Source organism: Aulostomus chinensis, chromosome 5, assembly GCF_037954235.1.
Source record: "Aulostomus chinensis isolate RoL2024-O1b breed Wild chromosome 5, RoL_Achi_v1.0, whole genome shotgun sequence".
Lineage (NCBI taxonomy): Eukaryota > Metazoa > Chordata > Actinopteri > Syngnathiformes > Aulostomidae > Aulostomus > Aulostomus chinensis.
In genome coordinates this window covers 12,756,338-12,768,700 of record NC_141324.1, presented here as the reverse complement: position 1 = coordinate 12,768,700, position 12,363 = coordinate 12,756,338, and the positions used below count along the sequence as shown (strand labels likewise).

The window sequence follows — 12,363 nt, the reverse complement described above, 5'->3', positions numbered from 1 at the left end:
TTGCATTGCTGCTTTTTGTCAATGATGTGGTCCTGCTGGCTTCATCAGTCTGGGACCATCAGCTTTCCCTTAATCAGTTTGCAGCCAAATTTGAAGCTGCAGGGATGAGGATCAGCATTCAAAATCTGAGGCCATGGTTCTTAGCAGGAAAATGATAGGATTGTCCACTTGAGGTAGGGACGTCCTTACCCCAAGAGAAGAAGTTTGAGCATCTCAGGGTCCTGCTCTCGAGTGAGTGAGCAATCAAGATGGGGTGAAGAATCAGAGCAGCAGGAGTTGTTTTGTGTGTTCACTCTACTGCAACATTGTTACAAAAAGAGAGCTGATCCTGAGGGCAAAGCTCTCAATCTATTTGTAAGTCTTTGTTCTACTCTCACTTATGGTCATGAACAATAGGTCATGATGGCTGGTGTCTCCATTTGGCATAAGTGGAGAAGTGTTAAGAGCCAGTTAAGGTGATTCAGTCATCTGGTTACAATGCTACCTGAACATCAACCTAAGAAGATGTCCAAAGTATGTCCAGCCTCCCAAGGAGGCAGACAAAGGACTAGGTAGAGGGACTACATTGCCATGCTGGCCTGGAAAATGTTTCTAGAACCCCCAGTCAGAGCTGGTCAATCAGGCCAGGGAAGGGGAAGTTTGGGGTTCCCTATGGGGTTGCTACCCCTGTGACCTGATTTCACATAAGCGGTTGAAGATGGACGGATGGATGGAAATTTGGCACAAAGGCTCAGTGGGGCAAGGGGAATATTCAAACTTTGGTGCAACTTTTTGTTACCAAGATGTTTTACAACTTCCTGTTTAAACTGAAACAGATAGGAAGTTGTTCCTCAATAATTTATGATTTTTTTTTTGCAGGATCAAAAATCCTTTGACAGATCTATTTTTTTAAAATGAGCTTCCATAGATCCTCTATGCAAAGTTTTCAGTTTGATGGGATGAACAGTCTAAGAGAAGTAGGTTTTGCAAATTTGGTGATTTTGAAGGGAAAAAGTGAAACATCTACAGTAGCAACTGAAGGGTTACTGGTTAGATCCTCACTTCCCCCGGTGACCATGTTGAAGTATCCTTGAGCAAGATACTGAACCCCTAATTGCCCTGTGACAGATTGGCATCTCATACAAGGTGTACCCCGTGACGGGGCGGACTGGGAAAAAAATTTGGACCTGGCATTTTTGACCAGACTGGCCTACCTACTCCTTTAATGCAGAGACTGAATGGCCCTTTGGTAGGGACATCCATCCCATACCCCGGGGTACCCCCCATAGGATGCTCCTAGGAACACGGTCATAAGCCTTCTCCAAATCCACAAAGCACATGCGGACTGGTCGGGCAAACTCCCATGACCCCCTCCAGCACCCTAGAAAGGGTAAAGAGCTGATTCACAGTTCCACGGCCGGGACAAAAACCACATTGCTCTTCTTCAATATGAGGTCCGACTATCGACCAGATCCTCCTCTCCATTTCCCTTGCATAGACTTTTCTGGGGAGGCTGAGGAGTGTGATCCCTTGATAGTTGGAACACACCCTCTGGTCCCCTTTCTTAAAGATGGGGATCACGACCATCACAGTCTGCAACTCCAAAGGCAATGCCCCCGATGTCCACATAATGTTGCGAAGACGTGTCAACCAAGACAGCCCAACAACATCCAGAGCCTTGAGATACCCAGGGCGGATCTCCACGCCTGGTCCAACTCAACACCAGGTGTTGATCAGTTAACAACTTGGCCCCTCTCTTCACCCGAGTGTCCAGAAAATATGGTTGCAGATCCATCCATCGTCGTCTTCCGCTTATTCTTTACTAGTAAGGGTCGCGGGGGGGCTGGAGCCTATCCCAGCATCTACGGGCGAGAGGCGGGGTTCACCCTGGACAGGTCGCCAGTCCATCGCAGGGCCAATATACAGAGACGAACAATCATTCACAATCACATTCATACCTACGGTCAATTTAGAGTATCAATCAGCCTCGTCCCCAAATTGCATGTCTTTGGATGGTGGGAGGAAGCCGGAGTACCCGGAGAGAACCCACGCAGGCACGGGGAGAACATGCAAACTCCACACAGAAAGATCCCACGCCCAAGCCGGGACTCAAACCCGGAACCTTCTTGCTGTGAGGCCACAGTGCTGACCACTTCACCACTGTGCAGCCTTGGTTGCAGATCAGATGATACAAAAATCAATTATAGATCTAAAACTTAGGATGTCCTGATGCCACATGCACCAATGGACATTCTTATGTTCGAACATGATGTTAGTGAGGGAAAAACTGCAAGGTCAGTGTCGGCTATTCCTCTGAATCACTCCTCTCCAGGTCACACTGTCATTGTCCACGTTAGTGTTGAAGTCCCCCAGTAGGACAATGAAGTCCCCAGTTGGGGCGCCAACCAGCACCTTTCCCAGGGAGTCCAAAAAAGGGTGGGTACTCTGAGCTGCTGTTTGGCGCATAACCACAGACAACAGTCAGGACACTTACCCCAACCCAAAGGGGAAGGGATGCAACCCTTCATCAAACAGGGTGGACCCCAACATACAGGCCGTGAGTCTAGGGGCTATCAGAAAGCCCACCTCAGCCCTCTGCCTCTCAATGGGAGCAACTTCAGCAAAGGAGAGAGTCCAACCCTTCTCAAGGACTGGGGTTCAGGAACCCGAGCTATGTGTCAAGGTGAGACTGACTATATCTAGCTTGTAACACTCAACCTCTTCCACCAGCTCTGGCCCCTTCCCCACTAGTGAGGTGACATTCCATGTCCAAAAAGCTAGCTTCCATAGCTGGGGATCAGACCGCCAAGGCCCTGCCTTGGTCTGCTGCCCAATACACATAGCACTGGACCATTCTGGTTCCCCCTGCAGGTTGTGGGCCCACGGGGGGACGAGTTCACAAATCCAGTTCGGGCTGGGCCCGACCAGGCACCATGGCAAATGCCTGACCACCTGGCACTTGCCCACGGGCCCCTACCCCAGGCCTGGCTCCAGGGTGGGGCCCCAGGAACGATCCGGGCTGGGCATTCTTACGCTCACTGTTAACATGCCTGTGATTTGTGATGAAGCAAATGAAAATGTTTTTCTTGTTAGACGTTGAGCTTCACCACACACTGAGTCCACTTAGTATGTCCTTCTCTACAACTATACAAAATTTGATAGAACGACCCCAGCGCATATAAATTCTAGAAAGCTTTTTGTAAGGATAGGACCAGGCGAACTCTCCAGTAAGCACATTTACCATAATATTATGTTTGCGGCTTTTAGTTGGTCTGAAGGGCCCAACAGGTTAAGTCATGCTGTCATCTGATTTAATAGGTGTTCTCCGACAGACGCTTTCTGCAGAATTTTCCTCAGTACTTTTCTTGAAAGTCTGTGAACAACTGGCTCATAAACTCTTTTGTAAACTGTGCTTGAATTTAAAAATAGCCTCTATCCGAGTTTGGAGAAACAGTAGAGTGACAGTGGAGCCAGTAGCGATGACAGAAATTCCCACAATCTCTGCAAAAGAGGGATGACTTTAAGGAAAAACTATTGTCACAAATAATTACAGATGATGGAGTTAATAAAGCTGTTCACATTTAATAGTCATCTCAAAAGAAAACAAACAACAAACCTACTGCTTTGATTTTAAAACATTATGTTTAGGATAGCAGGCAATCTGAAATTTTTATCATAGGGATTATGTCACGAAGCGCTACAAAAGGCCAAATCTGAAATATACTCAAACAAACAAACAAATACCAAGCAGATGGAAAAATATTGAACTCTCCCAACAGAATTTGAAAGAAACAATAGAGGATATAAAGTATGGAAAAAATAAATAAGTGTGAGCATTGTTAGACAGCTGCACGACACACTATGCAGCCTCTAACAGAATATCAGATACCAACATCTGCATCCCCTGCAACTATGTAACCAATCTAATAATGAAGAGCAGTCTTTTTTACTGTCAGCAATTGTTGTACTTAGAAACCCTTTTATTCATTCTACTTCATTCTTAAAAAAGAATAAAACCATGAATTTGATGTGGTCCCAAGTTATCCACAATTGTAGATTTTGTTTAAAATGCATCTCCAGCTCTGAGATAACAAATGAGTCCTCTCTCCTGTAAAGATCTTCACTGTCAACCATTAACAATGAAGACTGTCATATATATGGTAAGTTTAGAGCTTTAAAGTATGGAGAAGCAAGATGATGCTGCATAGCTTTTAATAACAAAAGATGTACTGAAGCTGCCCCCAATCAGAGTCAGTATACAGAACTCTTCAGGAGAGCAATTCACCCTTCATTTTGGGCAAACGTTCACAGTTTTAAGACTCTCGTATGTTGATTAAATCTGCAAGTCAGTAAAAAAATTGGCACGGCTCCGTAAGCAAAATGACATCATAAACTCAACCGAATTTTATTTGGAGACTTTATGGTGTAGTGAATCTTCTGATGGCACAGGTGGACCTGAGATTCTTTCTTCCATGAGGAAATCCTCTGACTGTCCCATGTCGCACGTGATTCTTTTTTTTAAATGTACCACTCTCTTTCTGCCCAGCCTTGGTTTGGTGCTGTTATACAGTATATACGCCTCCTCCTCATCTCCACCTGGTCTTCGCAAGTCTACCTCATAGCTGATCTGGGGTGGTGTGTTGTGGTACCTACACCCCAGAGACTTTTTTCTATTACTTCTGCTTGTAATAGACATTCTTCCACAAATGTCTGTCCCGATTGAAATAGATTTCAACAACAGCAACCAGGACATTCTGTGTTTTTTTTAATTTTACACATCTGGTCCAAGAACAGTCCTAGAATCTTGTCTTTTTTCTGATGCCAGGGGAGAATAAGCACTGACAGAATTGGATATGAGCAGAAAAAAAAGCTTCAGGCTAATCATGTTGCTACTGTCTGTAACATAGATGAAATCTTGTGGCCTGAGCCCTGATGTGCAATGATTGCAGTCTTCTTTCTCCATTGCAGTTGTGTAATTGATAAAATTGCACAATATTACAGAGTTCAAAACGTAGAGAGTTTGGTATTAGATGCCATTTTAGCTCCCAATTCCGTCTTTGATCGTGAGGAAGTCATTTCGTTTTTTTGTTCATCCATTACACATGGTGAGGAAGGTTAACCTGCTGACCACATAGGAATCTGATAAAGTCTCAGTAGTTTTTGACTCAGGAGCTCAACTAACATGTCCATGTCTTGCTGAGGAATTATTGAAACCTCTGCATTTGGATTAAATAGAGTGACTTGTGGTGATACCAGTTTAACTGTGAGTGACAGATCTAGAGAACAAAATATTCATATCCAAAACAACTGCAAACTCGAGTCAAAATGAAAGAAAAACAAAAGAAAACATGCTACAGCATCAGTTTTGCAGGATCCTAAACTATGCTGTAACAACCTTTCCACTAATGACTCACGATGTAATTGGAGTCAGTCTTGAATTACAATAAACTACTTTAGAAAAGCATCTAAGTGATGATGGAAGAGTGGCTACAGGTCTAAATGAGCCAGGAAAAAAAAAGAAAAGTGACTAGAGGCAAGCTATGGAGGTAAGAGGCAAGGCAGGGCAAACAGCAGCCTGTGATACACACCTGCTGCGATTGTCATGCCTGCTGCAAAATAAACAACTGAGGGGCACAAGAGAAATGCAATATATATAGAAACAATAGACACTAAACAACCATCCGCTTACAGATTAAATTAAGCAGCACTCTGGGGACAAATGTGTGTGTTGAATACAGTCATTAGGCTGTGTTCATCAAGCACTAAAAAATGATTCTGTTTCTCTCTGAGGAGACCGTATTGATGATGAACTGTATCATACACAACAGTTGCTGTCTGTGTCCTCACTTACATGCATATGATTCAGTTTCCAGTAATCATCAGCTCAATCCTCAAGACAAACCCTAAAACAGTCTGTCTCTCTATGTTCATGAGTCATTAGGTGCATCTGTTCACGCCCACTAAGATATTTTATCCTCTAGCATTGACAATTTACTGCAGGGATGAACTAAGATGTGTGTCAAGTCAAGTTAAGTCTATTTTATTTGCATAACACCAAAAACAAACAAAGTTATCTCATGACACTGTACAAGTAGAGCAGGTCCAGCACCACACTCTTTCAATGAATTTACACCCAACAATTCTCCATCAGCAGCACATCCTGCAACAGCAGCGATAAAAACCTTCCTTTTAACAGGCAGGAATGTGGAGCAGATCCAGGCTCAATGGGGACGGCCATCTGCTTTGAGGGCAAAGGAGAGATGGAAAATGCAGGCAGAGACAGAAAAGGAATTAGGGGGACTGAGACAAGGAGAAAGAAAGAGGGAAAAGAGAATGACAGACAGATGGGTAACATGAACAAGATGGAAGGAGAAAGATAAGGAGAGAGAAAGACAGAGGGACGACATACAACAACTAAAAAATAAACAAAACCCAGCAATAATAGCAAACTTGCTACCAAAAGTAATGTCTACCAGCTACTTAAGTAATCAATGTCAGCACATATGGGCAGCACAATTAGGTGCTAGCACTGATATTAATGCTATCATTATGCTGATGTTAATGTTAGTACAGTATTGAGAATACTAATATGAATCGTACTAATACTGATGCTAAGGGTGGCAGCCTGAGCTTCTTCAGGGCTGGAGCCTCCTCCAGCGGCAGCAGTCTGGGATCTGGGCTGGTGAGAGAGAAGACAAGACAAAAGACTCTTGGTAAGAAGTCAAGTCAATAACATTGCGGTACGGGACATGAATGATGACAGAAGGAGAGAGAATCTCACTGCATCATGGGAAATCCCCTGGCGGTCTAAGCCTATAGCAGCATATCTAAGGGGTAGCCCAAGCCAGCTCTACCTATAAGCTCCATCAGTGAGGAAGGTCTTAAGTCTGCACTCAAACTGGAGAAGGGTGTCTGGATCCCAGGCCAAAACTGAGAGACGGCTCCACATTAGAGGAGCCTGGTGGCTGATGACTACTTTTCGAGACTCTAGGGACCACAAGTAACCCTGCATCCTGGGAGTGAAGGGTTCAAGCTGGATAATAGGGGCTTTGTATGTTAGAAGGAGAATTTTGAAATTATATTCTGAATTTGGCAGGGAGCCAGTGCAGAGAAGCCAGTACAGGAGAGACATGGTCTCTTCTATAAGTTCTTGTCAGTCTATGGGCAGCAGCCTTTTGGACCAGCTGGAGAGTTTTCTAAACTTATTGATGCAGCCTGACTGGAGGGAATTGCATTCATTGTTTGCTGATAATATTCATCTCTTTGTGTCATCCTACATTCATATAAAAAAGTCATAGCAACAGACAAAAATGTACGCTAACACCAGCAAGGCTACTTACTCCAGTGACAATTCAAACATGTCACTGTTTAGCATTTATGTTCAACATGTCAATTTACAAGATAGCATGCTAATTCTTGTTTATCACTGAACACATATAAATCTATGTAAGGATAATGTCATTATCTTTGCAATTTTATTACAAAACCATATGTAATTTTGACTGTGGATAATGATGGTGATTATAAGTTAATAGTTCTTCTTCTAGGATCCATGAATATCTGTAGCAAATGTCTCATGAAATCACTCACATCCTTAGGTTAATGCTAGCTTTTAATTATACGTTTTGGCCTGTTTTATTCCAATTTAGAAATTTATTTTGAAGACTGTTTTCCTTTTAATACTTTGTATTTCTGTTTTTATATTTGATATATTGGTAATATTTATAGGCTGCACATTGGTGCAGTGGTCAGCACTGTGGCCTCACAGCAAGAAGGTTCCGGGTTCGAGTCCCGGCTCCATCACGGGATCTTTCTGTGTGGAGTCTCCATGTTCTCTCTGTTCCTGTGTGGGTTCTCTCTGGTACTCCAGCTTCCTGCCACAGTCCAAAGACATCAAGAGGGGACGAGGCTGATTGATACTCTAAATTGACTGTAGGTGTGACTGTGAGTGTGAATGGTTGTCTGTCTCTATGTGTTGGTCCTGTGATGGACTGGTGACCTGTTGAGGGTGAACCCTGCCTCTCGCCCGTAGATGCTGGGATAGGCTCCCCCCCCCCCCCATGACCCTTACTTGTGAGGAATAAGCGGAAGACAACAATGGTAATATTTATTTGGTCATTTTAACCTTATCCTTTTTTTCTATAATGATTCCTTTATCTGCCAATTTATTATTTTTATTTCCTCATGCTTTAACACATAACAGTGTTGCATTTTTACTTTGCAGTATTTGCAAATTTTACTCATGGAAAATACTTTTACTTTGAATTTTATTCTTATTTGGCTTTATCTTCAGTCAGTTCTTCATTTTTTGTGACTCTAGTATTTCCTTATTTTACATAGTGCCTCCGAGGCAAGGCAATTTTATTTGTGTAGCCAGTTTGTCTCAAAGGGCTTTTTCATCATAACAATATCCTATGCACTTAGACCCTCATTCCAAATGTTTTGTAAGTGTTCATCGTTTAGTCTTGGATTCCTGTGTGTGCGCTTGTGTGTGTCAGTGTTTTGTATTTGTGTATTGTGCACTGTATTTTTTGTAATGGGAAAATCCTTTACAAATAAAGTCAGATAATTCACACGTTTTTGAAAATTCACACCAATTCACAAGTGCTACTTAACAAGAAAACCAACTTTTTGGATGTTTGATTCTTACTGTTAGATCTTTTTATTAGAATGTGTTAAGGGTCATTGTTTTGTACCTAACTTCAGAAAAAGAGAAATTGCTGTCATCTTTAGGCCAACATGCAGGCCACAGGTTGGAGGGGTCAAAGCAATCTTAAACCTTCATTTCCACTCTGCTGCACTGTTGGGGTCTTTCAATGGGATAAATAATAGAAAAGGAGATGACGAAGTATCGAGTCTGTGGTGTCAGATACAGGGATAATTACATAATAACACATGTGTGTGTGTGCGTGTGTGTGCGTGTCTGTGTGTGTGTGTGTGTGTGTGTGTGTGTGTGTGAGAGAGAGAGAGACAGAGAGAGAGAGAGTAGGAGAATGAGAGAGGGAAAAGGGGTAAAATTAGTTCAGTAAATGGAACTGTGCAGACCAGGATGAGGTGTGTGTGTGTGTAGGTGTGTGTGTGTGTGTGTGTGTGTGTGTGTGTGTGTGTGTGTGTGTGTGTGAGAGAGAGAGAGAGAGAGAGAGAGAGGTGGGGTGAACACCAGTGTTCAAATAGAGAAATTCCAGGCAGCTTTGACACACTGATGCACCAGAGCAGTAGGGATGATGTAGCAGAGCACTTAAATCCAGGATCCAAGAGAACTACGATGATCACACGTCTCTTCAAATTACATCAATTGTTGTTGATTTGGTAAAGCAGAAGAGGATCAATTCCTTCAGGAGTCTGCAGCAGGTGAATTTTTCTTCTTGTTGCTATTTACCAAAAAAAGTGTTAATTGATCTAAATAGTAAGACTGAACTGCAGTTCGAACAGATGAACAAACTCATGCAAGAAACCATACAAAAAACCTATACGGAGAACATAAAAGGTATTTCTGTGAATGAATTTTTAAACTTGAAGCACATATCTATGTGATAAAGGAGAGAGGATTACAAACTAATTTGAAAAACAGACAGGTTGTTTATTCAAGATTCTTACGTGTATATTTGAATGTAATTGACTGCTGCTGTGGTGATACAGTACAGCAACCATAAAAGTGGTTTGATGGCTGTTTTGAGCTCATTTTAATCTCTTGACTGGTTAAATATAGCATGTTTTAGGGAGTTGGCAGAATCTAAACTCCATCATCCCATAATGAAGCAGATTTCTGACCTTCAGTATTTATTGACAATGGCCTATGAAAAAAAAATCCCAATTGGTCTTTGAGTTCAATTTTCAAGTAGATTCTAAAGATGTATTCCACTTTCACCAGACACTTGGCAAGATTATATCTGTACTATGACTGATTTTGAGATTTATGCGGGCAAATAGCGCTAGACCTGTTGGATCCTATGACATCGTCACTGTGGCACTGTTAAAACCAGCATTAACATGCTTTCTCAATGATGTGGTCTCAAGTGGCTGAATCAGATGGCCGATGTTATCTTGCTGAATGCGAGGTGCGTGATGGATATGGCGGCTCAATTTGTAGCTCAACATATCTGAATTTGCGTAATCCCAAACGGTCTGGATTTGATCAATCTCTAAAGTTCTGCTATGATAAAAAATAACGAAGCAAAACTCTCATTTTCAAAAACATGCTTTACTCCTAAGCAGTGAAATAAGAATGTAAGTGACCTGCTACCGCGGTGAAAACAGTCACGTCAAAGCAAAGCGAATCACATCTCATAGATTTGAGCAGATGTGTCCAGATGCGAAGCCCTCATATTTACTTTTAGCACATGCATTCATGCTTGCCATTCGAATACGCCTCCATATCCATCTCGAGTGACCACTTCTATCAGATAGGATCTCACTTCTTGGCTTTTATGTAAATAACCACCAAGGTCATTACTAGCTGCAAAAAACAAATGTATTGTATTTACATGAAACAGTTTGTAATCTTTATAAGTGACAATTGTGAGTATATTTGCTCAAATCTTGAGGCTTAGTGATCTCATGGTGATTGGGTCTCAGTGCATCCTGCGTATATTCACATCTGTATAGAGATGCAACCACAGGTGATCAGCTCACTTACTAATTAATAAGTATACCAAACTTCATTTGTAAACTTTGCTTTCTCTCCTCTTTATTCTTGCTGTTAGGTTCAGAGAAACCAGAAGCCTTCTTGCAAGATGCTGGGACTGAACTGCTCCCTTGAAGCTCTTGCCACCAGTGCTACAGTTTTCAGTGACATCTACTGCCCCAAGGCTGCTGTGGTGTGCGGAATGAATATCTCCTGGGTTCTAGCAAATGCTACAACACAGGATGTAGATGAAATTTGCTTGACTGAAGAGCAGTACCTGGCAAAGCACCTGGGGCCTCTGAGGTCCCCTGTCTTCCTTTCAATCTGTCTTACCTACCTCATCATATTTGTGGTGGGTGTCCTGGGCAATTCCCTCACCTGTGCTGTCATCCTGTGCTACAAGGTGATGCAGACACCCACCAACTATTATCTGTTGAGTCTGGCAGTGTCAGACCTGCTGTTACTGGTGCTCAGCATGCCGTTGGAGCTCTATGAGATGTGGCAGAACTACCCCTTCCTACTGGGGGAGGGAGGATGCTACTTCAAAACCTTCCTGTTTGAGACAGTCTGCTTTGCCTCCATCCTCAACGTCACAGCACTCAGTATAGAACGCTATATAGCGGTGGTGCACCCCCTCAAAGTGAAACACATGACCACACATGCACATGTCAGGAGGGTCATCTTCATGCTGTGGGTTATGTCCATGGTGTGTGCAGTGCCAAACACCATTCTGCACGGAGTTGTGGTGCTGCCTCCAAAGTTCGGGCGGCACTTCCCTCAGTCTGCTATCTGCTGTATGTATAGAGCTTATATTCTATTTTGTTATTTCATTATTTCTATTTCATCATCTGCACTTGCAGAATAGGATTAGAATATTTTCAGTGGTATACACACTGACCCTTCACTCACTACTGACCCTGTTCTCGTCCCATATCTCCTCCTGTTTCTAGGTTATTCACTCCTTTGTATCAGTAGAACAAAAATTTGGGGATGAGTTATTCTCACCTTAATTGTTACATTTCAATCTTTAGATGTGGTCAAGCCCAGGTGGATCTACAACCTGGTCATCCTACTTTCCACACTGGCCTTCTTCTTCCTCCCAATGCTAATAATCAGCATTCTCTACATACTTATTGGCTTGCACCTACACGGTGAGACCAGCATGACCACGGTGGACACCAGGTACAGCTTTGGAGCGGAGAGCCTCTCCTGGGCCCACAAGCAGAAGCTGAACAAAAGCAACAAGCAAGTCACCAAAATGTTGTGTATGTGTCATTTCAAATCTGTTTCCCCTGTACACTGGGGTGTGTGTGTGTGTGTGTGGGGGGGGGGGGGGTGCTCTGTGTTTATATCTGTTGAGGCCTTGTCATGATTTACCTCATTTCTTGACTGATCTGATCCTGCATGTGCTGTGTATTTGGTCAGGTGTGCTGGTGATAATGTTTGGTCTTTGCTGGGCTCCCTTTCACGTGGACCGCCTGACGTGGAGCTACATTGACATCTCATCTGAGCAGCACATCAAGATATTTGAGCAAGTCCACATCATCTCCGGAGTCTGCTTCTACTTGAACTCTGCCATCAACCCGATCCTCTACAACCTCATGTCCACCAGGTTCAGAGAAATGTTCAGTCACATTGCCTGTCATGCTAACACCTGGCCATCACATTCCAGCATAGAGATGACCCAACACAGCACCTTGAGCAAGCAATATCCAACCATACAAAACAGACATAAAGCTTTTAATGAATCTTCTCCCTGA

The 12,363-nt window shown here is 43.0% G+C and overlaps 1 pseudogene; it reads left to right on the top strand.

The window, feature by feature from the left end:
• Positions 1–9,204: 9,204 nt before the first annotated feature.
• Positions 9,205–12,363, top strand: LOC147261248 (neuromedin-U receptor 1 pseudogene; annotated as a pseudogene).